The sequence below is a fragment of the Cebus imitator genome, unplaced genomic scaffold, assembly GCF_001604975.1.
Source record: "Cebus imitator isolate Cc_AM_T3 unplaced genomic scaffold, Cebus_imitator-1.0 Scaffold94, whole genome shotgun sequence".
In the NCBI taxonomy this organism is placed as follows: Eukaryota; Metazoa; Chordata; class Mammalia; order Primates; family Cebidae; genus Cebus; species Cebus imitator.
In genome coordinates this window covers 3,591,437-3,617,604 of record NW_016107409.1, presented here as the reverse complement: position 1 = coordinate 3,617,604, position 26,168 = coordinate 3,591,437, and the positions used below count along the sequence as shown (strand labels likewise).

Genomic DNA, 26,168 nt, shown 5'->3' with positions numbered 1-26,168 from the left:
CCTGTTCTTAAAATTCATATGCACTGCAAATGGCTTAGAATAGCCAAAACAATTTTGAAAAAGAACAACAGAATTGGAAGACTTATTATACCTTATTTGAAGACTTGTTTAAAAAGATGCAAAAATCCAGGAACTATGGTATTAGCATAAATATAACTATATAGTGATCTATGGAAGAGAGTAGACATCCTAAAAAGATACAAAAATTCTATTTGGAAGACTACCATGGTATTCAATATTGAAAGGGTAATCTTTTCAATAAGTGGTCTTGGGAGAACTGGCTATTCACACAGACAAAAATAAACTTTGATCTCTACCTCACAGCTATGGTATACAGGAAAATTAACTCAAGATAGATCATAAACCATAAATATAAATACTAAAAGCATCAACATTTGGTAAAAAATTATAGTAAATATTTTGACAACCTTGGCATAGGAAAGATATCCAGTGGCCCAACAGGCATTACAATTAAGAGAAACAAATAATATATTGGACTTTCTCAAATTAAAGTTATTTGGTATTCAAAAATATTGTTACAAAACTAAAAATGCAAATGACTAAGCTGCAGAAAGATATATTTGTATATAACATAACAACTCATATCCAGAATATATAGACATCTTCTCCAAAGTAGTAATAAAAAGACAAATTATCCAGTAAAATAATAGTTGAAAGACTTGAACAGACTTTTCTCAAAAGAAGATAAAGGTAGTCAGTAAAAACAATAAGCTTTATATCATTAATCCTAAGGTAAATATAAATTAAAAACATGAAATATCACTTTCTATGTGCAAGATTGACTAATATATTTTTTTAAATGACAATATCAAGTTTTGGCAAAGATGTGAAGTAACTGGAACTCTCATATTTTGCTGGTTGGAATGTAAATGGTACAGACATTTTGAAAAATAATTTGGGATAGGAGGTGGCTAGGAGGCAGGACTAACTTGCAGTCCCCACTAGGATGAACAGAGCAGCATGTGAAGAACCATATTGTGAACTTTTGCTACAAGAACTACCATAGGAACATACCAGGAAAGCCGAGAGAATCCACAGACCCTTTGAAGGAGGTGGATTGCTGTTGCAGGCTCGTGGGACAGCTGAGGAACAGTGAGTCAGCTTGCTTTCTCAGCTGGGAAGCTTGTAGCCTGAGACAAGTACTTAGACAAACTCAAAGACTGCCTGGAAATAAACTTGGTGCAGCTGTAGAGGGCATGCTGGGAGCAACACCAGCCTTTCCGGCTGGGGGCTGCAGGGGAGCTGGGTGAGGCCTGTGGCTCCTGGCTTTCCCCCACTTCTCTGGTGACCTGTGTGATATAGCAGAGATGGCCCCAATCCCTCTGGAAACATAAGTCCGTTGGCCTGGGAACCATACTCTCATCCCCAGAGCAGCTGCAGCAAGCTTTACCCAAGGAGAGTCTGAGTTCAGACAGGCCTTACCCTGCCCTGACCTAAGTATTTCTCTATCAGTCCTGGTGGCCAAAGACAAAGGACTTAATCTCTTGAGTGATCTATGCCCTGCCCACTGCCTGATTCTCCCTATACTAGTGCAGTTGATGTGCTCTTAAAAGTGCCACCTGCTGGCTGGAAGCCAACCAACACAAAATCAGCACACTTAAGAAAAGTACAACCAAAGACCCTCACAGAGTCCACTTTTCTCCCGTGTGACCTCCACCGGAGCAGGTTCTGGTATCCACGACTGACAGCTGAAGAGGGATCACATCACAGGACTCTGGAGACACTCCCCAGTACCAGCCACGAGCCTGGTAGCTCTGCTGATGGCTAAATCCAGGAAAGGAGTGATATTTCCTCTCTCAGGAATATCGGCTCTCAGGTAGCCCTATCCCTAGGGAAAAGGGGAGCACATCAAGACAGAATCCCATGGGAAAAAAGAATCTGAACAGCATTCCTTGAGCCCCATATCTTCCCTCTGATATAGTCTGCCCAAATGAGAAGGAACCAGAAAAACAACTCTGGTAATACGACAAAACAAGGCACTTTAACGCCCCCAGAAGGTCACACTAGCTCACCAGCAACAGATCCAAACTAAGACCAAATCTCAGAATTGCCAGAAAAAAATTCAAAAGGTCAACTATTGAGCCAATGAAGGAAGCACCAAAGAAATGTGAAGTCCAACTCAAATCAAAACTATGATATAAGATATGAAGGGGAAGATCTTCAGTGAAATAGATAGCACAAATAAAAAACAATCACAACTTCTGGAAAGGAAAGACACACTTAGAGAATTGCAAAATGTGAAACCGCCTTTATAAACCACTTAGGAAATTATTACAGTGAAAGAAATGAAACCTAATCAACTCCATCTTGCTTTTAACCTTTAAATTGTCCTAATTCATTCCTGGACATAGGCTGAACTGACTTTGGGAAGGAATTCAGGTTTGACTTCGAAACATAGTTAATAACAGCTCTTTCCTGAAAAGATCCCCTTCTTCCCTGGGGAACAGTCTGTCTTTGCAAAACGAACAAATTAGCTACATGGTTAATAACAATTTAGGGGTCTTCCACCCTCTGGCTCCAACAGTCTGAATAGGGATAACATCACTATTGTAAAACCTAAGATCAGTGGTTGAACTATTTTTCAGACCCTGCACTCAGTGGTTTAGCTGAAAAAACCCAGACTGGTAAACTGGCTCAACCAGTTCTGCCATACCACCCAGGAACAAAAGACAGCATGAAAACCTCACTTGGACCCCTATATTCCATCTACAACCTGACCAATCAGCACTCCCCATTTCCCAGGCCACTACCAACCAAATTATCTTTAAAAACACTAATCTCCAGTGCTTGGGGAGACTGATTTGAGTAATAATAAAACTCTGGTCTGAGTTTCCCTTTCTCCAAGGCAGTTTCCCTGTCTTGATAAATTGGTTCTGTTTTGGCAGCAGGCAAGGTGAACCCATTGGGTAGTTACAAATGCACTGAAAAGTCTCAGCAATAGGTAGGATCAAACAAGTAGAAGAAAAATCTTCAGTGCACAAAGACAAGGCTTTCAAATTAACCCAATTTGACAAAGACAAAATTTTTTTTTTTAATAAAGCCTCCAAGAAGTCTGGGATTATGTTAAATGACCAACCCTAAGAGTAATTTGTATTCCTGAGTAAAAAGAGTAATCCGAAAGTTTGGAAAACATATTTGAGTGAATAACTAAGGATAACTTCCCCAGCCTTGCTACAGATATAGACAGCCAAATACAAAAAGCTTAAAAAATACCTGGGAAATACATCACAAGAAGATCATTGCCTAGGCACATAGTCATCAGGTTATCTAAAGTCAAGATGAAAGAAAGAATCTTAAGAGCTGTGAGGAAAAAGCATCAGGTAACCTATAAAGAATAACCTACAGATTAACAGTAGATTTAAAGCACAAACCCTGTAAGGTAGCAGGGATTGGGGTTCCTATGTTTAGCCTTATAAAACAAAATGATTATCAGCCAAGGATTTTGTACCAGTGAAACTAAGCTTCACAAATGAAGAAGAGACAGTCTTTTTCGGACAAACAAATGATGAGAGAATTTGGCACTACCAAGCCAGCACTACAAGAACTGCTAAAAGGAGCTCTAACTCTTGAAATAAATCCTTGAAATACACCAATATAGAATCTCCTTAAAGCATTAATCTCACAGGATCTACAAAACAAAAACACAATTAAAAAACAACAACAACGAGGTACTCAGGCAACAAATAGCAGAATGAATAGAAGAGTGGCTCACATCTCAATACTAACATTCAATGTAAATGGCCTAAATGCTCCACTTAAAACATACAGAGTGGCAGAATAAAGAAGAATTTAGCAACCAAGTATCTGCTGTCTTCAAGAGACTTACCTAACACATAATAACTCACATAAAGTAATGCGGGAAAAATATTTCATGCAAATGGGCACCAAAAGTGAGCAAGAGTAGCTCTTCTTATAGCATAGAAAACAAACTTTAAAACAACAGCAGTTAAAAAAGACAAAGAAGGACATTCTGTAATGATAAAAGGACTAGTCCAACAGGAAAATGTTGCAACCTTAAATACATATGCACTTCACATTGGAGCTCCCAAATTTATAAAGCAGTTACTACCAAGCCTAAGAAATGATATAGCACCACAATAATAGTGGGGCAATTCAATACTCCACTGACAGCACTAGACAGGTCATTGAGAGAGAAAATCAACAAAGAAACAGTGGACTTAAACTATACCCTAGAACAAATGGACTTAACATATATTTACAGAACATTCTACCTGACTACTGCAGAATATACATTCTATTTCTCAGCATATGGAACATTCTCCAAGACAGACAATATGATAGGCTGAAAAACAAGTCTCAACAAATTTAAGAAAATAGAAATTATAACAAGCACTCTGTCAGACCACAGTGGAAATAAAACTGGAAATTAACTCCAAACAAAACCTCAAAATCATACAAATACATGGAAATTAAATAACTTTCTCCTGATAACATTGGGTCAACAATAAAATCAAGATGGGAATTAAAAAATTCTTTGAAATGAACAATAACAGTGAAACAACCTATCAAAACCTATGGGATACTGCAAAGGCAATGCTAAGAGAAAAGTTCACAGCATTAAATGCCTGCATTGAAAAGTCTGAAAAAGCACAAATAGCCAATCTAAGGTCACACCTTAAGGAGCTAAAGAAACTACAACAAACCAAACCCAAACCCAGCAGAAGAAAATAAGTAACAAAGATCAGAGCAGAACTAAAGAAAATTCAAACAAACAAACAAAAAACAACAAACAAAGTAAATGAAACGAAAACCTGGTTATTTGAAAAGATTAATAAAGTTGATAGATCATTAGCTATGTTAACTAAGAAAAGAAGAGAGAAGGCTCCAAATAAGATCAATTAGAAATGAAATGGAAGATATTACAATGGATACCACAAAAATGCAAAAGATCATTCAAGGCTACTATTAATGCTTTTATGCATATAAACTAAAAAAAACCTAGAGAAAATAGATAAATTCTTGGATATACACAACCTTCCTAGATTGAACCAGGAAGAAATAAAGACTCTTAAAAGACCAGTAACAAGCAGCAAGACTGAAATAGTAATTAAACAGTTACCAACAAAAAAAAATCCAGGATCAGATGGATTCACAAGTGAATTCTATCAGACATTCAAACAATAATTATTACCCATCCTATTAACACTATTCCAAAAGATAGAGAAGAAGATAATCGTCCCTAAATCATTCTATGAAGCCAGTATCAGCCTAATACTGAAACCAGGAAAGGCCATAACAAAAAAAGAAAACTACAGACCAATATTCCTGATTAACATAGATACAAAAATCCTTAACAAAATACTAGCTAACAGAATCCAATAGCATATCAAAAAGACAATATACCATGTTCCAGTGAGTTTCATACCAGGGATGCAGAGATAGTTTAACATCCACAAGTCAATAAATGTGATACACTACATAAACAGAATTAAAAACAAAAATCACATGATCATCTCAGTAGATGCAGAAAAAGCATTTGAAAAAATCCAACATTCCTGCATGATTAAAATCCTCAGCAATATCTGTATAGAAAGAACAACCCTGAAAATAATAAAAGCCATCTATGACAAATCCAGAGCCAACATTATTCAGAACAGGGAAAAGTTGAAAGCGTTCTCCCTCAGTACTGAAACAAGACAAGGATGCCCACTTTTACCACTTCTATTCAACATAGTACTCGATGTCCTAGCCAGGGTAATCAGATAAGAGAAAGAAATAACGAGCATCCAAATTGGTAAAGAGGAAGTCAAATGGTTGCTGTTTGCCAATGACATGATTGTATGCCTAGAAACCCCTAAAATTGCATCCACAAAGCTCCCAGAACTGGCAAATGAATTCAACAAAGTTTAGGGGTACAAAACTGATGAACACAAGTCAATAGCACTTCTACATACCAACAGTGACCATGCTGAGAATAAAGTCAAGAACTGAATCTCTTTTCAAATAATTGCAAAATAAAATAAAATATTTGGGAATATACTTAACCTAGGAGGTGAAAGACCTCTACAAGGAAGACTACGAAACACTGCTGAAAGAAATCATACATGACATAAACAAATGGAAACACATCCCATGTTAATGGATGGGTAGAATAAATATTGTCATTGAATCAATATTTCCAAAAGCAATCTACAAATTCAATGCAATTTCCAACAAATATCACCATTGTTCTTCACAGAACTAGAAAAAATTCCTAAAATTCATATGGAACCAAAAGAGAGCCCACATAGCCAAAGCAAGACTAAGCAAAAAGAACAAATCTGGAGGCATATTACCAAACTTCAAACTATACTATAAGGCCATAGTTACCAAAATGGCATGGTAGTGGTATAAAAACAGGCACATAAACCAAAGAAACAGAATAGAGAAGCCAGAAATAAAGCCAAATACTTACAATCAACTGATCTTTGACAAAGCAAACAAAAACATGAAGTGGGGAAAGGAGACCCTATTCAACAAATGGTGCTGGGATAATTGGCTAGCCACATGCAGAAGAATGAAACTGTATTATCATTTTTTACCTTATACAAGAATAAACTCAACATGAATCAAAGGCTTAAATCTAAGACCTGAAACCATAAAAATTCTAGAAGATAACATTGGAAAAATCCTTCTAGACATTGGCTTACACAATGACTTCATGATCAAGAACCCCAAACCAAATGCATTAAAAGCAAAGGTAAATACATGGGATACAATTAAACCAAAAAACTTCTGCACAGCAAAAGCAATAATCAGAAGAGTAAACAGACAACCAACAGAGTGGAAGAAAGTCATTGCAATCTATATATCTGCCAAGGACTAGTATCCAGAATCTACAAGGAACTCAAGCAAATTAGCAAAAACAAAACAAGCAAACAAACAAAAAATGACCCCATCAACAAGCTAAGGACATGTATAGACAATTCCCAAAAGAAGATATACAAACAGCCAACAAATGGATGAAAAAATGTTCAACATTACTACTTATCAGGGAAATGCAAATCAAAACCACAATGCAATACCACCTTACTTTTGCAAGAACTGCCATAATAAAAAAAATTAGATGTTGGCATAGATGTGGTAAAAAGGGAACAGTTTTACACAGTTTGAAGAAATGTAAACTTGTACAACCACTCTGGAAAACAGTGTGGAGATTCCTCAAATAACTAAAAGTGAATCTACCATTTGATCCAGCAATACCATTCCTGGGTATCTACCTACAGAAAAAGAAGTCATTATATGAAAAAGATTCTTGCACATGCATGTTTAGAGCAGCACAATTTGCAATTGCAAAAACATGGAACCAGCCCAAATGTTCATTAATCAATGAGTGGATGCAGAAAATGTGACCTATATAGCATAGGATACTACTCAGCCATAAAAAGAAATGAAATAATGGCTTTTGCAGCAACCTGTATTGAATTGAAGACAGGTATTCTAACTGTAGTAACTCAGGAATGGAAAACCAAACATTATATGTTCTCACTTGTACACTGGAGCTAAACTATAAGGATTCAAAGATATAATAATGATATAACGGATTCTGGAGACTCGGGGGAAGGGTGGGAGGGAGGTGAGGAATTAAAGAGTACACATTGGTTACAATGTACACTGCTTAAGTGATGGGTGCACCAAAACCTCAGGTATCATCACTAAAGAACTTATTCATGTAACCAAACACCACCTGTTCCCCAAAAACCTGTTGAAAGGAAAATGATTTGGCATTTTCTCATAAAGTTTAATATGCTTCTACAAAATGACCTAACACTTCTAAGATATGGACACACCTATTTCCACAAGCATATTTGTACAAGAATGTTCTTATATAACAAGTTTTATTCAAAACAGTTAAAACCCTGAAAGTATCAAATATCTATCAGTAGGAGAAAGTTGTTGTATGTATTCCTAAAATGAAATATTACTTACTAATATAAAGGAACAAATTGCTCATCAATGTAACTATGAGAATGAGTCTCAAAAACATTACACTGAGTTCAAGAAACCAGATACAAAACAGTAAACACTATATAATTTATATAAATTTCAAGAACAGGTAGGATTAAATTTATATGACAAACATTAGAATAATGGCTACCTTTAGTGGTTGATGGAGGGAGTGAGGTTGTTTTTTGTCTTAACTGGGTGATGGTTATATTCATCAGGGTATCAGGGTGAGAACTGCATAAAGTACACCACCCAAAATGACAAGAGTCTGTATTACCATCATTCTTAGCAAACTGACACAAGAACAGAAAATCAAACACCGCATGTTCTCACTCATAGGCAGGTGTTGAACAATGAGAACACATGGACACAGGAAGGGAGGCATCACACACTGAGGTCTGTTGAGGAGGGGGGACTCGGGAAGGGACAGTGTGGGGTAGGGCGTTGGGGAGGGGTAACGGGGAGAAATGCCAGATATAGGTGACTAGGATGGAGGCAGCAAACCACATTGCATGTATGTACCTATGCAACGATGTTGCATGTTCTTTACATGTACCCCAGAACCTAAAATGCAATAAAATACACACACACACACACACAAATAAAATAAAAAATTGAAATTTTAAGAAATGTGACAGGACTGAGTTATCACTTAACATTATTGTTGGAAATATATGAAAAACTCAAGAGTTGGATCCATACCAGTCAATGTCATATTAATGTACTAAGCTGGTGTATTTCACATTAAAAGTTGTATGTTATGGTCTGAATGTTTATGTAACCCCCAATTCATATGCTGAAACTCTACCCTCTGAGGCATTGGTATTAGGAGGTGAGATTTTGGAAAGGTGATTAAGTCATGAAGGAAGAGCCCTCATGAATAAGAGTAGTACCCTTCTAAAAGAGTCCCCAGAGAGATCACTCGTCTCTCACACCACAAGGTGACAGAGAGAGAAGACAGCCATCCGTGAGCCAGAAAGTGGGACCTCATGAGACACAGAATCCACTGGTGCCTTGATCTTGTATTTCCAGTCTCCTGAACTAAGAGAAATAAATTTCTGTTGTTTATAAGCCATGGCATTTTGTTACAGCAGCCTGAAGGGACTAACACATTATACTCATCAACTTTTAATACATGTTAAGTAGCAGTAAGAGGAATAGTAAAAACATAAAAAATGTTCTGTTCCTTATTCCACAAATACTAGATTTAATATCCATGTACTTTATAGCTTTCTCCTGTAATATTTACCTTATTTATTTTTAATAAATTCAGCAGTTTTCAGACTTATCAAATAATGCTTTATTAAAATGTGCATTTGACATTTCTTCATTAGCAGAGTGTCAGTTATGCATGAAGTCTGATGATCTCAGATAATATGTATATATTCTCTTAGTATGTATATATTCTATAGCATGTGTGTAAATAGTACATGTAATATATAATACAATACATATATAGTAAGTTCTCAATATCATTGATATGTTCTTGGAAACTGTGACTAAGTGAAATGATATACAGTAGGTTCTTGAATAATGTTTCATTCAACATAGTTTTGTTACACCATTGATGACAAAAACACTGGTTTTGTTACATGTCACATTGCTTAAAGTCAGTTTCCAAGAACCTCTCAATGACATTGAGAACTTACTGTATGAGATATACTTTATATGTCTACATGTATATATTTGCACATACACATGCATGCATAAACATATATGTTTACATGAGTGGTGTGTATATAGATATAGGAATACACATACAGTTTTACAAATAACCTTCACTGAAATTTAATGAGGTCAAAATGAAAAATATTGACTGTATTTAAAGGTTCCTTTTTATGAAACTCAATATTATTTAGCTACTTAGTAGCTTAAATTGAGTTTTTATGCAGCTAAATATTAAGTATTTAGATACATTTTAATACTTTATATCATATTATAACATTAATTTTGCTGTTTTTAAGCTTTATTTGTACTTATACTTTTATTTTATAGTTACATAAGAGCTAAGGGCAAAAGTCATTCATATTTTGCAATTTTGTTATTTCAATAAAAATAATCCTTCTGATTTATTGGATACCATTATATCAGTCAAGTGTGAAAAACACTGTACACATACGTACTTGCATACTCCCTCTCTCATACACACACACACCCACCCACCCCCAACACACACACACACAATGTGTGCTCTTTAAGAAACTTTAACCACAGAAAAATATACTGAGTGTAACTGAGGAAATGCAAAGCACAATCCCAGAGATAACCAGTGTCAACAGTTTGCCTTTATCCAAGATTGACTTAGTCTATTTGTGCTGCTGTAACAAAACACCACAGACTGGGTAATTTATAAAGGATAGAAATTTCTTTCTCACAGTTATGGAGGCTGGGAAGTCCAATATCATGGCGCCAGGATTGGTGTCTGGTGAGGGCCTGCACCACCAATGGTGTCTTCTAATGATGGCATTCTCACATGGTGAAAGGTGAAAGGGCATAATGGGGCAAGCTGCCTCTTTTTTTTTTTTTTTTTTTTTTTTTTTTTTTTTTTTAAAAAAAAAGGGCACTTATCCATTTGTGAAGGTAGAGTCCCATGACTTAATCAAGTCCCAAAAGGCCTCATCTCCTAATATCACCACAGTAAGGATTAAATTTCAACATGAATTTTGGAGGGGTTGCCACAATCAAATCATAGCACAGGTTTTTATGCATTTTATAATTTAGCCGTGTTTAGTGGGACCATTTTATATTAGTGGTACAGTTTTATTTTGCTTAAGATTTTATCATGTTTTTCCATGTCCTAAAACGTTATTGATAAACATGATTTCAATTGGCTGTATGTATAACTTGTAATTTACTTAGCCAATCCTAGGTGTACATTTAGGTTTATCAATTTTTTCTATTATTAAAAATGTTGAAATATGCAATTATTGTTCATAAATATTTGTGACAATTTTCAAGCCTTTTAAAATTTATCTTACCCATAAAAAGAGCAGTTCAATTTCCCCTTTTTCTATGTAATCAAAATGTAACAGTACTTTACATTGATTGGAAAGAGGGAGTCAATAGACAGATCCTGGTTTAACGTTTCATTGGAATTCACCAAAATGATCAATCGCCAAATATTGATTGAGCACTTACCATGTGCCAGACTCTGTATTAGACTCTACTCCCCATGTTAAAGAAATAAGTTATTAGAGCCTTTTTAAAAGTCATGTCTTATCATTGAGACCAAGCTAATCACAGACTGTATTAGTAAATTTGTTCATGTGAAGAGGAGGAATGACAAGAAGATAATAAAGCAATTTTAGAACTCTAATCTATATAAGGAAAATGAGGGGAGGCTGGAGGGGGAGGGAGGCTAATTGAAGAAACACTAGTAAAGCAAAACTTCTCCTACAACACCACCTTCCTGTCTTGTCATAAGTATAGATGAATAACAACTCTGTTATAGGATTTTAAGATTATTCTGTTTATATAAGACTTCCCATGGCTATAAAACCGAGTCCCCACAGCCCCACCTACCAACTTGGGGACACATATATTTAAGATATGGTCATTGTCATTTAGACATTGCTACTAAGGATGGTGAATTCTGTCTGAAGTAGCCAATTATCTGTCCAAATCTGTCTTCAGCCTTTCAGCCAGAAAGTTATTTTTGTCATTATAGTTTCTTGTTGACAGTATACTTAGACTCCCTTCTGTTACAGAAAATGATGCCCAGTGCAGAGCCTTCTTTCACATACCTGAAGTGTGTTATTGAACCACCAAATAATAGACATTACATTTTGTTTTATTCCAAACAAATGTTTCAGCTCCAGTGGGAGCTACTGGTTAGAGATGCCTTGGACGTAGGAAAGTAGTTCCTAGGGTTTGAAATATATCTACTCCATTTTGAAACAGCAGAAATCCCACGACACAATTCCCATTTTGAAAATGCATTGTAGAAGGGAATCTGTGTTTATCCTACATGGAAACTGAACCATGAGTATAGAATTATAAAGCATCCTGGATGGATTCATATGTAAAGTCAAAGTTTTAATATTATGCCTATGGGTAAAATTCACTTTAAGAACACTAAATACTTGTCCTTCAAGCAGGCGAATGGAAATTATGCCTACTGTTCATAAAACCAACAAGAGGAGAATGTTTTTTGGAGCTATACAATATGAACAAAAGCAGGACTAGCTGTGATTCTAGATCTGCCTATCTTTTGAGAGGCTGATAGCACTGGAGCTTGGAGCTTAAAAATCAAATATGCTAAGGAGCGCACACAAGAAAAAAACAAACATATCTTAATATCTTCAGAAATCACTGCCCTGAATCCCATCTTCTTTTTGAAAAATTAATATTAAAGTGAAATATAGACCACTCACATGGGTAGGCCCTAATGTGTGGTTACTGAGTCAAAAAAAAAATTCTTTTGTAAATGATCAATATTTGGTGATTATAGGTTATACCTAACAAGCTCCAAGTAGTGCCATAAGCAGGAAGGTATTTAATAGATTATTTTGATTATGGTAATAGTTATGAGCTACTTTATAGATGAAAATAAGGAGCCCAACAAATTAGCAATATGATGGCTATAATTTTCACACTGGTAAAACATTTAGATTTTTCTATGACATCATTAAAATGTAGATAATTGCCACTTTTTCTACGCGCATAAATTTCCTGAGAAATTTTCTCAGAACTTTAATGTTATTATTGACAACCAACTTATCTCTTAGAGAAAGTAAGCAGATGGACAAAATTTCTGTAAGTGTTCTGAACCCTTCAGAAGGAATCCCTGTTCTGAATATGTAAATGCTGTGGGTTAACATAAGCAATTTCAAAGTTGAGAAGGTAAACTAATAGGCAAGGCTCACTTTGCTTTGACCAATTTACAATTCGTAAAGCCAGATTTTATTAAATCATAATTCAAACCCTCTGAGTAATTCATTCGACTCTGCTGTTGATAGAGGCCTGAAGATCCATTCATGTGTGAAAATTGCTGGTGGATTATAACAGATTAACACAAAAGAGTAAACTCTTTATTAACTTGTAAAATCATATTGCCAGAGACAACGCAAGACATTAAACTGATGTGTTTTACTTGGATTCACATCCCTTACAGAGGATCATATGCTAAACAGCACATGCAGAGAAACAATTCCTGTATCACAGAATCCAATGACATTAGCCTGATTCCATCCACTGACGAGACAGGGAATGATTCTGACTCACTTTTCACATAAAATGGGGGGAAAAAAAAGGAAAAAGAAGACAGGCACCAAATCATAGCACTATTACATGGATATTTCTGATTTTGCTTGCCCAGCTTACCTTCTTTTGGTAATGGCAGTCTGTCTTTTTGGGGAGAAATAATATTCTATCTCATTGCATTGAGTCTGATGGAACTTTGTAATTAATGAGCTCTTCCTGCCACCTGCCCTAGGCATGTGACCCAAGGTCAGCCAACCAGCCTCTATTTCCTGGGAAAGAAATACTACAGAAGCGTGTTTTTCCTAAAATCTGGTTACTTAGCCTGCCCGCCCACTCACCCTCCCTCCCTTTCTCCCTTCCTTCCTATTTCTTTTTAAAAAAAAAAAAAAAAAAAAACTCTCCCTCTGTCACCCAGGCTGGAGTGCAATGGCATGATCTCGGCTCACTGGAACCTCTGCCTTCTAGGTTCAAGCAGTTCTCCTTTCTCAGCTTCCAGAACAGTTAGGATTACAGGTGTACACCACCATGTCTGCCTAACTTTTTTGTATTTTTAGTAGAGACGGAGTTTCACCATTTCAGCTAGGGTGGTCTTGAACTCTTGACTTCAAGTGATCCACCGGCGTTGGCCTCCCAAAGTGCTGGGATTACAGGAGTGAGCCACCACACCCAGCTATTTAGCCTTTCTTTAGGATCCCTTAGCCATTCTCTTTCTTTCCAATAAAGTCTCATCTTGCTTAAATAATTTGGAAACCGTCTCTGTTGCTTACAGCCAATGACTCTAGACACATAAAACTATAGACCTCTATTGTTGGCAGGGAGCTTAAACTGGAAAAAAGGTATGTAAAAAACTTTGAAACTTTGGAAATAGGAAAGAAAATGTAAAAGGAATACCTGAGCCACAGTATTGGCCTGTGTTGGTACAAAAGTCCTTAGTAATAGTGGAGAGAAGATTGCAGGGTGGTCTAATGGCATACGTACTGAAACAGGAGTCAAGAACCTGAGCTCAATCCGCTTATTTCACAATGAAGCACACTAAAGCCCAGAGAGGAGTTATTTACTGAATGTGTTAGAGCCAGCACCAGAATTGAGGTATCCAGGATTCCAACTGAAATTTGCTTATGTTTGCATCATATTTCATCTTCCTATGAATTTTACTTTCACTCTTTTTAAGCTTTGACATGTTCTAAATTTATAGCTGCTTCCAGAATTATACTCTGTACTCCAAAGTAATCAAACATATTTTCAAAAAGCTGAGCTCAAGATGGAACATAGGAAGTTTGTAACAGTCCTCTGTCTGACTTGCCCCTTTTAGTCCTCTGAGCCCCATCCCAGGCACCACTGTGTCTGTTCATTCTTATTTTTGTATTTCAATTTTCCCTTTTAGAGATTTCACCCATCTTATACCTGCATGATTGATCCTGGCTTTCAGGCTGGGTAGGTCAGACCTAGTTCCATCAAGTCAAACTTACTCGGCAAAGGAGACAGAAAAAAATCAGAATAGTCAAGAATGAACACTGGATATATTTTCCAGTTTAGTAGCTGACTTACAAAGCAAATGTAACCAGATTCAAGAAGTACTTGTGGAATATCTCTAGTGTTTCCAGCACTGTTCTAAGTTTTCTGAGAATAAGGAAAACCAAAATTATTCTTTAAAGAAATAAAAAAAATAGACAAGAAAAACTTGTCTGTATGCTACCAACAAAAGACACCACATAAACAAGTCCTAAATTGTATGTGACATACCACAGTGCTATATTTTCTGAGAAAGCACCTTTCTGATCCATTGATCACAAACTCTTGTCACAAAATGAAGCCTATTAAAAATCAAAGTTGGCCAGATTCCACTGCATATAAATTCACAATATGGAATTTAATAAACTTAGAGCCAAAAAGAACTCATAAAACGACAGACATAAATTTCTCCTAAGAAGCTCAAAGCTTTTTAGGAATAATCTCTCAATTTTCTATTCTGTTTCTCTGAGAAACAATTGAGGTATGACTCTACACTCATATTTTCTTTCTGAAATATAAATGGAAGGAAAGGCTAATTGTGGCTTTAGAAGTGTTCGAGAAAGTATAATTAACTAACATTTTGTGGAGGGTCATGAAGAATTTTTGAAGAGTTGAAATTGGCTGGGTACTGACTGCTCCCTAAGTAAAATAGTGAAACTGAAGGAAGACTCTCCTGTAGCAAATTCATCAACTTTGACTAACAGCAAACATATAATTTTAGAAGAAATTAAAGCCAATAATATAGTAGTAGGCAACACATGTTAGTGAACAACCAAACACATCCAGTGTCTTAACTTGATTCTGCTGTTTGCTATGTGTATGATTTTAGACAAATTATTTAATGTCCACACCTATGGATCTGTTCCTAGTAACATGGTGGACTAAATATAACTACCATTTGAACTAAAATTCTAAATTATAAATATATTTGAAATCTTTTAAAAATGCACTGTGTTTGTGACTAAGTAAGAAATCCTGTGAGGCACAGAACAAGGTGAAAGAGAAATTTTTTCATGGCGTCACTTGATAAACTGTGGGCTTTAGTTTTGCTTTGATGCTACAAAGATGTGAAAACAAAGCACAAAAGTACACGACTTACCCTAAGCAGAGAGTCTAACAGTAAAGACTGCATTCAGTCTGCATTTCTAAGCAACTGCAGCCTCGGTGTAAGGTGAATGGATAGCAAAACAACCTTCAGTTAAAGGGCAAAGATTGGAAACCTGGAAGAAGAAAATAATCATACCGGTTTATGATGCTCACAAGAGATGCATTTAGCATATAGAAACACAGCAACATTAAAAGACTACAGAAAAGTATACTAACCAAAAAACCCTGGTGTTAATTATAGTCGTTTAAACTAAAATAGACTTTAACACTATCTATGTCTTAGAGAAAGAGAGTTACTGTAAATAATAAAGATTAGATTCATGAAGAAGATATAAAAACTCTAAATTTGTATTCAAAAAATAATATGGTCCCAAAATATATAAACAAAAATAGAAAGGCAAAAGGTAAAAACTACAGTCATATTGGTAGACCTTAACACACCTCTTTCTACAGTTAATAAAGCAAATGCAAACTTAAATATATAAGTGAGATTGTGCAGTATTTGTTTTTCTGTGTGTGGCTTATGTTTAATATTACTACCTCTGGGTTCATCCGATGTCACAAATGATAGGCTTTTTTAAAAGCCTAAATAGTATTCTATTATATATAATATGTGTACAGGTATTGATCAACTTACAACCTATGCAACTTATGACCATTCAACTTTACGACCACAATCGGTAGCCACAACTGCTCCACGTCTGGCAGCACAAACATTGCCCAGCTGGGTGTAAGACAGTGCGGACCAGCTTCCGGCAGCACTACCATCTCCGCGTGCACCATTTCAACTGTTATCCCAGACTCGGTACAGCAATTTGTGTTTTGTGTCTTGGATATTTTTCATCAAACCCCTCCCAAGATGTCTATCAAGAGGAAATTGTCTTTGTCTAAGCCTCAGCTTGCCAAGAAGGAAAGAAAGGCCATCGACCTCGACACAAAAATGAAGGTAATTTAGCAGTACGAAGGAGGAAAGAAAGTGAATGTGATCACACGTGATACGAAGTTATCACACTCGACTGTGTCGATGATTTTGAAAGATAAAGAAAGAATTCGCGAAGCTGTGAAAGGTTCTGCACCCATGCGATCAACAGTTATAACAAAGCAAAGAAGCAGGCCCATCCACGAAATGGAGATATTGCTATATATTTGGATGGAAGATCAAATTCAAAAACGGACACCATTAAGTCTTTTTACTGTGCAGATGAAGGCAAGAAGTCTATTTCAGACTCTGAAGGAGCGTGCTGGAGAAGATTACAGTCAAGAATTTGTAGCAAGCACTGGCTGGTTCCAGAGATTCAAGAAAAGATTCCAAATGCATAGTGTTTGAGTGACAGGACAAGCAGCGAGTGCGGATGAGGAAGGAGCACGTAAGTTTGTTGATAGTCTGGATGAATTAATTACAGATGAGGGATATCTAGGAGAACAGATTTTCAATGTTGATGAAACTGGATTACTGTATTTTGGAAACGGATGCCAGCACACACTTATATTCACAAAGAGGCAAAACGCATGCCAGGATTTAAAGCATTTAAGGATAGGCTAACTCTGCTGCTTGGTGGGAACATCGCAGGGTTTAAGCTGAAGCCGTTCTTAATTTATCACTCAGACAACCTGTGTGCGTTCAAGAATGTTAACAAGCACACACTGCCCGTCTACTTCATTCTCAACATAAAGCATGGATGACACAAGGATTGTTTGAAGGCTGGTTTATGAACTGTTTTATTCCTCAAGTTCGAGAGTATTGTTTGGAGAAAGATATTCCTTTCAAGATTTTATTGCTACTCGATAATGCACCTGGACACCCACCACATCTAGGCGATCTCCATCCAGATGTAAAATTTGTTTTTCTTCTGCCAAACACGACTCCACTCATCCAGCCTATGGACCAAGGTTCGATTGCTACATTGGAGGCCAACTATCTCTGAACCCCCTTCGCTCAAGCAATATCCGCTATAGATGCTGACTCAGAACTAACACTGCGAGACTTTTGGAAACACTACAATATTTTGATGTGTATCAAGAATATCGCTACCGCCTGGGAGGCTGTGATGACAAAGTGCATGAATGGCATCTGGAAAAATTGTGTTAAGCGCTATGTTAATGATTTTGACGGATTTGACAGTGAACATGAACTTGAAATGATTTGGGTGAAAAAATAGTAAAACTCGCTAAAGATCTTTCTTTGGAGTGTGAAATGGAAGATGTCGAGAGTTGCTAGACAAAGAATCTGGAGAACTTACAAATGAAGAGCTAATCGAACTGGAAGAAGAAAGAGTAGAGGAAGAAGAAAGAAGAGAAGCAGAGAAAGAAGAGGAGGAGCCAGAAAGAAAGTTCACCACTAAGGGATTATCAGATGGTTTATCTTTACTGAATAAACTTCTTATACATTTTGAAGCAATGGACCCAAACATCGAATGATTTGCAAGGATTGAACGGATGGCGCACGATGTGTTTTGTCCATATCGTGAAATTTATGAAGAAAAAAAGAAACATACAATTCAGACAAAGCTCACCATGTTTATGAAAAAAGCAACTCCAGTAACCCCAACTGCTGCCTCAGATGACGACATCAACGATCTGCAGCCAAGCACCAGTGGCCAATAAAATGTTTCGTACATGTTTATATATTTTGATATGTTTTGCAACTGGGAAAATGTTTCCTATGGTATTTTTTACACCTGTATTTTGTAATTTTATATGTTTTGCAAACTAGTAATGTAGTGTTTTGCTTAAATATATCATAATTTTCTTTGTTCAAAATATATCATAATTTTCTTTGTTCATTTTATGCCATTTGTATCATCTCTACACTATCTTGTTTCTTATTTTGACATTCAATTATGATATACAACAATAATGAAAGAAAATTATAAAATATGACTTAAAGATTTTTATAACATCATTTCACAGTACTGTACATATAGCCTACTCAACTTACAACCAAATCATGTTACGACCAGTCTGTCGGACCCAATCATGGTCGTAAGTCGAGCACTGATTTTCTTTGTTCAAAATATATCATAATTTTGACATTCGTCAAAATAAGAAACAGTGTAGAAATGATACAAATGGCATAAAATGAACAAAGAAAATTATGATATATAACAATAATGAAAGAAAATTATAAAATATGACTTAAAGATTTTTATAATATCATTTCACAGTACTGTACATATAGCCTACTCAACTTACGACCAAATCATGTTACGACCCGTCTGTCGGACCCAATCGTGGTCGTAAGTGGAGCACTAGCTGTATATGTATATACCACATGTTCTTATTCCATTCTTCTGTTGATGACATTTAGGATGGCTCCATACCTTGGCTTGTTCCATATCTTATGACTAATGCTGCAAAGAACATGGCAGTGCAGACACCTCTTTGACATACTCCATTTCATTTGCGTGTCTATACACAGTAGTGAGACTGTTGAATCCTATGGTGCTTTTATTTTTACCTCTTTGAAAAATTCCATAGAGTTTTCCATAATGATTGTGCTAATTTATTCTCTCACCAACAGTATGCAAGAGTTTCCTTTTCTCCACATCCTGGTCAATACTTTTTATCATTCATCTGTTTTATAATAGCCATTTTAAGAAATGTGAGGTCATATCTTTTTGTGATTTTAATTTGCATTTCTCTGGTAATTACTGATGTTGAGCACTTTTCCATATACCTGTTGTCTATTTATATGTCTTCTTTTGAGAAATATCTATTCAGGTCCTTTGCTGATTTCTAAATTATTTGCTTTCTTGCTAGGGAGTTTTCTCAGTTAAATATACATATAGATACACACACACACACACACACACACACACACATATATATATATAGAGGATAATATATAATAAATATATACGTGTGTGTATGTGTGTGTGTGTGTGTGTGTGTATATATATATATATATATATATATATATATATATATATATATATTTAGAGGAAGTCTCACTCTGTTGCCCAGGCTGGAGTATAATGCTGTGATCATAGCTCACTGTAGCCTCCAGCTCCCAAGGTCAGGCAGTCCTCCCACCTTAGCCTCCTATGTAGCTGAGACTACTACAGGCACACACCACTATGCCTGGCTAATAATTTTTTTCATGTTTTTTATGGAGATAAGATCTCATTATTTTGGCTTGGGTGATCTTGAACTGCTGGGGCTTCTAGTGATCCTCTCACTTCATTCTCCCCAGGGGCCTTGATTATAGGTGTGAGCCAACAAGCCCTTATACGTTTTGGATATTCACCTGTTATCAAACATATGCTTTGAAAATACTTTCTCGTATTCTTCAGATTGCCTCTTCACTCTGTTGGTTGTTTCTTTTGCTGTGCAGAAGCTTTTAGTTTAATATAATCCCATTTGTCTAATTTTGCTTTTGTTGCCTGTGTTTTGGGGGTCATATTTCAAGTAATCATTATCCAGACCAATGTCATGGAGCTTTCCCCCATGTTTTCTTCTAATGGTTTTACAGTTTCAGGTCTTACATTTAAGTCTTTAATCTATTTTGAGTTGATTTTTGTATGTGGTGTGAGACAAAGATCTAATTTCATTCTCCTGCATGTAATTATCCAGTTTTCTCAGCATCCTTTATTGAAGAAACACTTTCTCCATTGTGTATTCTTGGCACCTTTGCTGAAAATCAATTGACTATAAATGTGTGGGTTTATTTAGGGCTTTCCTTTCTGTTTCATTGGTCTGTGTGTGTCTTTTATGCCAGTACCATCCTGTTTTGTTTACCATAGCTTTGTAATGTATTTTGAAGTCAGATAGTGTGATGCCTCCAGTTTTTTGTTTGTTTTGTCTTGTTTTTTTCCCATGAATACTTTAGTTTTTGGGGATCTTTTGTGGTTTGATGTGCATCTAATTTTTTTCTATTTTTTTCTATTTCTGTGAAAAATGTCATTAGATTTTGATAGATTTATTTGGATATTATGGACATTTTAACAATGTTAATACTTTCAGTGCATGAACACGGGATATCTTTTCATTTATCCATAAATGTGCCATTGAATTTGGTTTGCTGGCATTTTGTGGAGGATTTCTGTGAATATTTTCATCAGGGATGTTGGCCTGAAATTTTTTTTGTATTGTTCTTGTGTTGCTGTTTTATTAGATTAATGTTGGACCCATAAAATGGTTTTGAAAGTTTTCTTTCCCCAAAAATTTTTTGGAAGTGTTTTAGAGAACTGACATTAATTTTCATTCACTCTTTTGTACAATTCACCAGTGTAGCCATCTGGCCCTAGGTTTTGTTGTTAGGAGGTTTTAGATTACTGATTCAATCTTCTTAACCCGTTGGTATATTCTGATTTTCTATTTCTTTATGATTCAATATTGGTAGGTTGTATGTTTCTCAGAATGTATCCATTCCTTCTAGATTAACTAATTTGTTAACATATAATTGGTCATAGTAGTCTCTCATGACCCTTTGTCTCTCTGTGGTATCAGTTTTAATGTTTCCTCTTTGATTTATAATTTGAGTCTTCTTTCTTTTTATAGTTAATCTACCTAATGATTTGTCGATTTTATCTTTAAAAAAAAAAAAAACGACTACTGTTAGTTCTGTTGATTTTTCCTATTGGTTTGGTAGTCTCTTTTTTATTTATTTCTGCTCTTTTGTTTCTGACCTGCTAATTTTTGGAGTAGTCTGTTCTTATTTTACTAGTTTCTTAAGGTGTAAAGACAGGTTGCTTGAGATCTTTTCTTCCCCCGCCCCCCCCCCCGCCGCCAATATAGGTATTTATTGCTGCAAGCTTCCATCTTAGAACTGTTATTGGGGAGGGATAACATGGGGAAAAACGCCAGATATAGGTGATGGGGGGATGGAGGCAGCAAACCACCTTGCCATGTATGTACCTATGCAACAATTCTGCATGATCGGCACATGTACCCCAGAACCTAAAGTACAATTAAAAAAATGCTTGTATGTATAGGAGTGTGAACAAAAATAAAATGGCTACCATGATATAAAAAAAGAAAAACACCTATTATTGAAGAACTCATAAGTTTTGATGTTGCATGTCTATTTTTGTGTGTGTGGCTCCAGGTATGGCTTTATTTCCCTAAGACTTTTTCCTATTTGTTTGTGTGTGTGTGTGTGTGTGTGTGTGTGTGTGTGTGTGTGTGTGTGTGTGTCTCAAGACACCACTTTATTTCCCTCCTTAGGTTTTATTTCCCTAACATTTTTTTTTCTTAGACCCATTTGTTATTCAGGAGTGTATTGTTTAATTTTCACCTATTTGTGAATTTCCTATTTTTCTAATGTTATTGATTTCTAGTTTCATACCATTGTAGTCATTAGAGATTTGGTATGATTTCAATCTTCCTGAAGTTGTTAAGATTTGTTTTAGGGCCTAACATATGACCTATGGAGAATGTTCTACATGCACTCAAGAAAAGTGTGTATTCTGCTGCTGTTGAAGGGGATGTTCTGTATATGTCTGTTGGCTCCATTTGCCCCATAATGATCCAGTCAGTTGTTCCTTTGTTGATTTTTCTATCTGGATGATCAATCCATTGTTAAGAGTGGAGTATTAAATGTCCCTACTATAATGTGTTGTTTATACTTCTCTCTTCCATGTAGTTAATACTTTATTTACTTACATGACTATTGTTTCACACATACATTTTTGCAATTAATTATATTCTCTCGATTAACTGGCCCTGTTATTATTATATAATGATGTTCTTAGTCTCTTTTGACAGTTTTTGACTTAAAAATGTTTTTCTCTGATGTAAGTATAGCTACCCCTGCTCTCTCTCTCTATTTTACTATTAGCATGTAATATCTTTCTCCATCTTTTAACTTTCAGCATATGTGTGCACTTAAAGCTAAAATGAGTCTCTTGTAGGAAGCATGTAGTTAGAACTTTTTAATCTATTCAGTCACTGTATGTCTTTTGGAGAATTCTTACATCTGTGACACAAAAGATAAGTAATTATTGATAGAAAAGGACTTACTATTGCCACTTTGTTAATGAGTTTTGACTGTTTTGTAGTTGCTTGTACTTTCTTTCTGTTCTCCTTTGCAAATGGATGACTTTTTGTGGTGGTACGCTTTGATTCCCTTCTGTTTATCTTTGATGTATCTACTACAGGATTTTTTCTTTATGATTACAATATAACAGTTACAGCTGCCTCATGAACAACTGATACTGTCAAAGTTTTAAATTTTTCTAAATTTTAGCCATTTTAATAGGTATTGGTATCTCACTGTTGTTTTAATTTACATTTTCTAAATGACAAATGATGTGCAGCATTTTTCATGTGTTAATTTACCATCTGTATGTCTTTGGCAAAGAGTCTGTTCATATTTTTGGTCCCTTTCTTAATTGGTTTATTTGTTATCATGATGTTTTGCATTTTTAAAGTAATAGTTTATTGAGATATAATTCATATGCCACACAATCCACTCACTTGAAGTGTACAATTCGGTGGATTTTAGTATATTTGTGGAGATGTGTAACCGTCATCACAATCAATTTTAGGATATTTTCATCAACACAAAAAGAAACCCATTAGCATTCAATCCCCACTTCCCGCAATGCTCACAGCACTAGGAAAACCACTAATTCATTTTTTTCTCCATGTATTTGCCTATTTTAGATATCTCATATAAATGAAATCATGCATGTTATGATCATTTGTGACTGTCTTCTATAACTTGACATATTGTTTTTGAGGTTCATACTGGTGTACCATGGCTAAATAATATTTCATTTTCTGGATATATATCAGATGTACTTTATTCATTCTTCTGTTAAACATTTGGGCTGTTTCCACTTTTTGGCTAAGAATAATGTAATAATGCTTCAATGGACATTCATGAACAACTGTTTTGTAGACATATCCTTTCAATCTCTTGGGTATATATATGCCTAAACATGGAAATTATGACTCAAAGGAATTCTATATTTATGCAAGTGAGGAATGCTGAACAGTTTTCCAAAGTAGCTGTACCATTTTACGTTTCTACCTAACAACTAATCCTTGTCTATATCTTTGTTTGTTGTTTTTGTTTTATTGTTTTAAATATACCTACATTATGGGTATGAAGTGATATATCATTTAAAATGCATTTCTCAAATGACTAATAAAGTTGAGTAATTTTCATGTGCACTTGGCTATTTGTGTAGTTTTTGAAAGCACTGTCTATTCAAATCCTTTGCCCATTTTAAAAATTCGATTATTCATAATTTTTATTGTTTAGTTAATGGGTACTTTAAACATTCTGGACACTAGTCCTTACCAGATATGTGATTTGCAAATATTTTTTCCCATTTTGTAGGCTGTCTATTCAGTATTATGACAGTATCTTTGAAGCACAAGATGTGTGAGTGTGTGTGTAGTATAATTTATTTTTTTCTGTGTTTCTTGTGCTTTTAGTATCATATCTAAGAAAGAATTGCATAATCCAAGATCATGAAAACTTACCTCTATTTTTTCTTTTTAAAGTTTAGAACTTTAGCTCTTCTTTTGAGTTCATTTTTGGATATAATATGAGATATGGGTCCAAAGTCATTCTTTTCCATCTGGACATTCAGTTGTCCCAGTATCTTTTTTAAAAAAGACTCCTTTCTGCATCAAATGGTCTTGGCAACCTTGTTGAAATCAACTGACCACAAATAAAAATGTTTACTTCTGGACTATGAATTATATTTTATTTATCAGCATGTTTATCCTGTGTCATTACCACACTGATCTGATTACTGTAGCTCTGTAGTAAGTTTGAAATTGGTCAGTGTTAGTCCTTCAACTTTAAGCTTTGATTCTTAAGATTGTTTTAGTCATGCTGGGATCCTTGCATTTGCATATAAATTCTGGGATCAGCTTGTAAATTTTTGCAAAGAAGCTGCTGTAATTTGGATAAGGCTTATATTGAATCTGTAACTCAATAGAAGAGTATTGTCATCTTAATATTAATTCTTCTAGTCCATGAATACAGACACCTCTCTAATACTTTGGGTATTCTTTCAGTATTTTAAGTGATGTTTTGTAGTTTTTCATGCATTTTTTCATTATGATGTTATTGTATATGGAGTTTTTTAACTCCATTTTTAGACTGTTCATTATTAGCATATACAAACACAACTGATATTTGTATATTTATTCTGCATTACATATCCTTGCTGAACTTGTTTTTCAGATATAATAGTTTTTTCTGAATTCCTTAGGATTTTTGCATACATAAGATTACTACTTCTGCAAACAGATAATTTCACTTCTTCCTTTCTTATCTGGGTTTTTTTTTTCCCCCTTTCTTTTTCTGGTCTAATTTTCTTAGGTAGGACCTTGAGTATGATGTTGAATAGGAGTAGTGAGAAGGAATGTCTTTACTTTATAACTGATACCTGGTGAAAACCTTTCATTGTTTATCTCTAATTATGCTAGCTTTGAGGTTTTGTGGATGCCTATTACCAGGTTGACAAAGTTTCCTTCCCTTCTTAATGTACTGAGTCTTTTCATTATGAAGGATGATTAATTTTGTTAAAAAAGTTTGTCTATTCAAATGATTATGTGGTTTTTGTTATTTGTTCTATAGTGTATTAATTTGTAGGTCTTTGAATTAAACTTTATTTTTCAACTTTTTGAGATATGCTTGATATATAAAAAGCTATATATACTTATCATAAACATCTCAGTGGGTTTGGAGATAACTATATACCCAGGAAACCATCAAAACCATCAAGCCCATCAACACAGATATCACCTCCCACAGTTTCCTCTCATCCCCTTTATTATTGTTGTTTTTGTGTATGTATTAAGAACACTTAACATGGATTGTTTATATCAATAAATGCCTACGACTTTTTTTCAAAAAAGAATAAAAACCTCATGAACTTAATATTATACTCATAAGAACTAAACAAAGAATAAACTAAACCCCAAGTCAGTAAAGAAAATAATGATGAGAGCAGAAGTAAATAAAATAGGCAATAGAATGACAATTGAAATAAACAATGAAAATAAGAATTGCTTTTGAAAAGGTAAGCAAAATTGACATAACTCTAGCCAGTTTAAGAAAAGAAAGCCTCAAAAAATAAAATTAGAAATTAAAGAGAATATATTATAACAAATACTACAGAAACACAAGCATCATAAGAGGCTACTATGAACAATTACACACCAATAAATTGAATAATCTAGAAGAAATTATTAAATTCTTAGAAATGTACAATTTACCAGGAATGAATCAAGAAGAAATAGAAAATTTGAACAGACCAACAATGATTAAGGACATAGATTCAATAATAGAAAACCTTCCATCAAAGAAAAGCCAAAGGCCATCTTGGATTCATTCTTCCTGTCACATTCAGGTACACCGATCAAATGTAGATTAGGTCTTTTCACATAATCCCATATTTCTTGGAGGCTTTGTT

General features: G+C 35.1%; 1 long non-coding RNA gene across 1 annotated transcript in view; it reads right to left on the bottom strand.

Annotated features, from left to right (window-relative positions):
• Positions 1–26,168, bottom strand: part of LOC119472327 — a 173,842-nt gene that overhangs the window by 94,830 nt on the left and 52,844 nt on the right. The window contains exon 2 of the long non-coding RNA XR_005201467.1: positions 15,782–15,902. This is a non-coding gene — a long non-coding RNA (uncharacterized LOC119472327). The remainder of the gene's footprint in view (positions 1–15,781; positions 15,903–26,168) is intronic.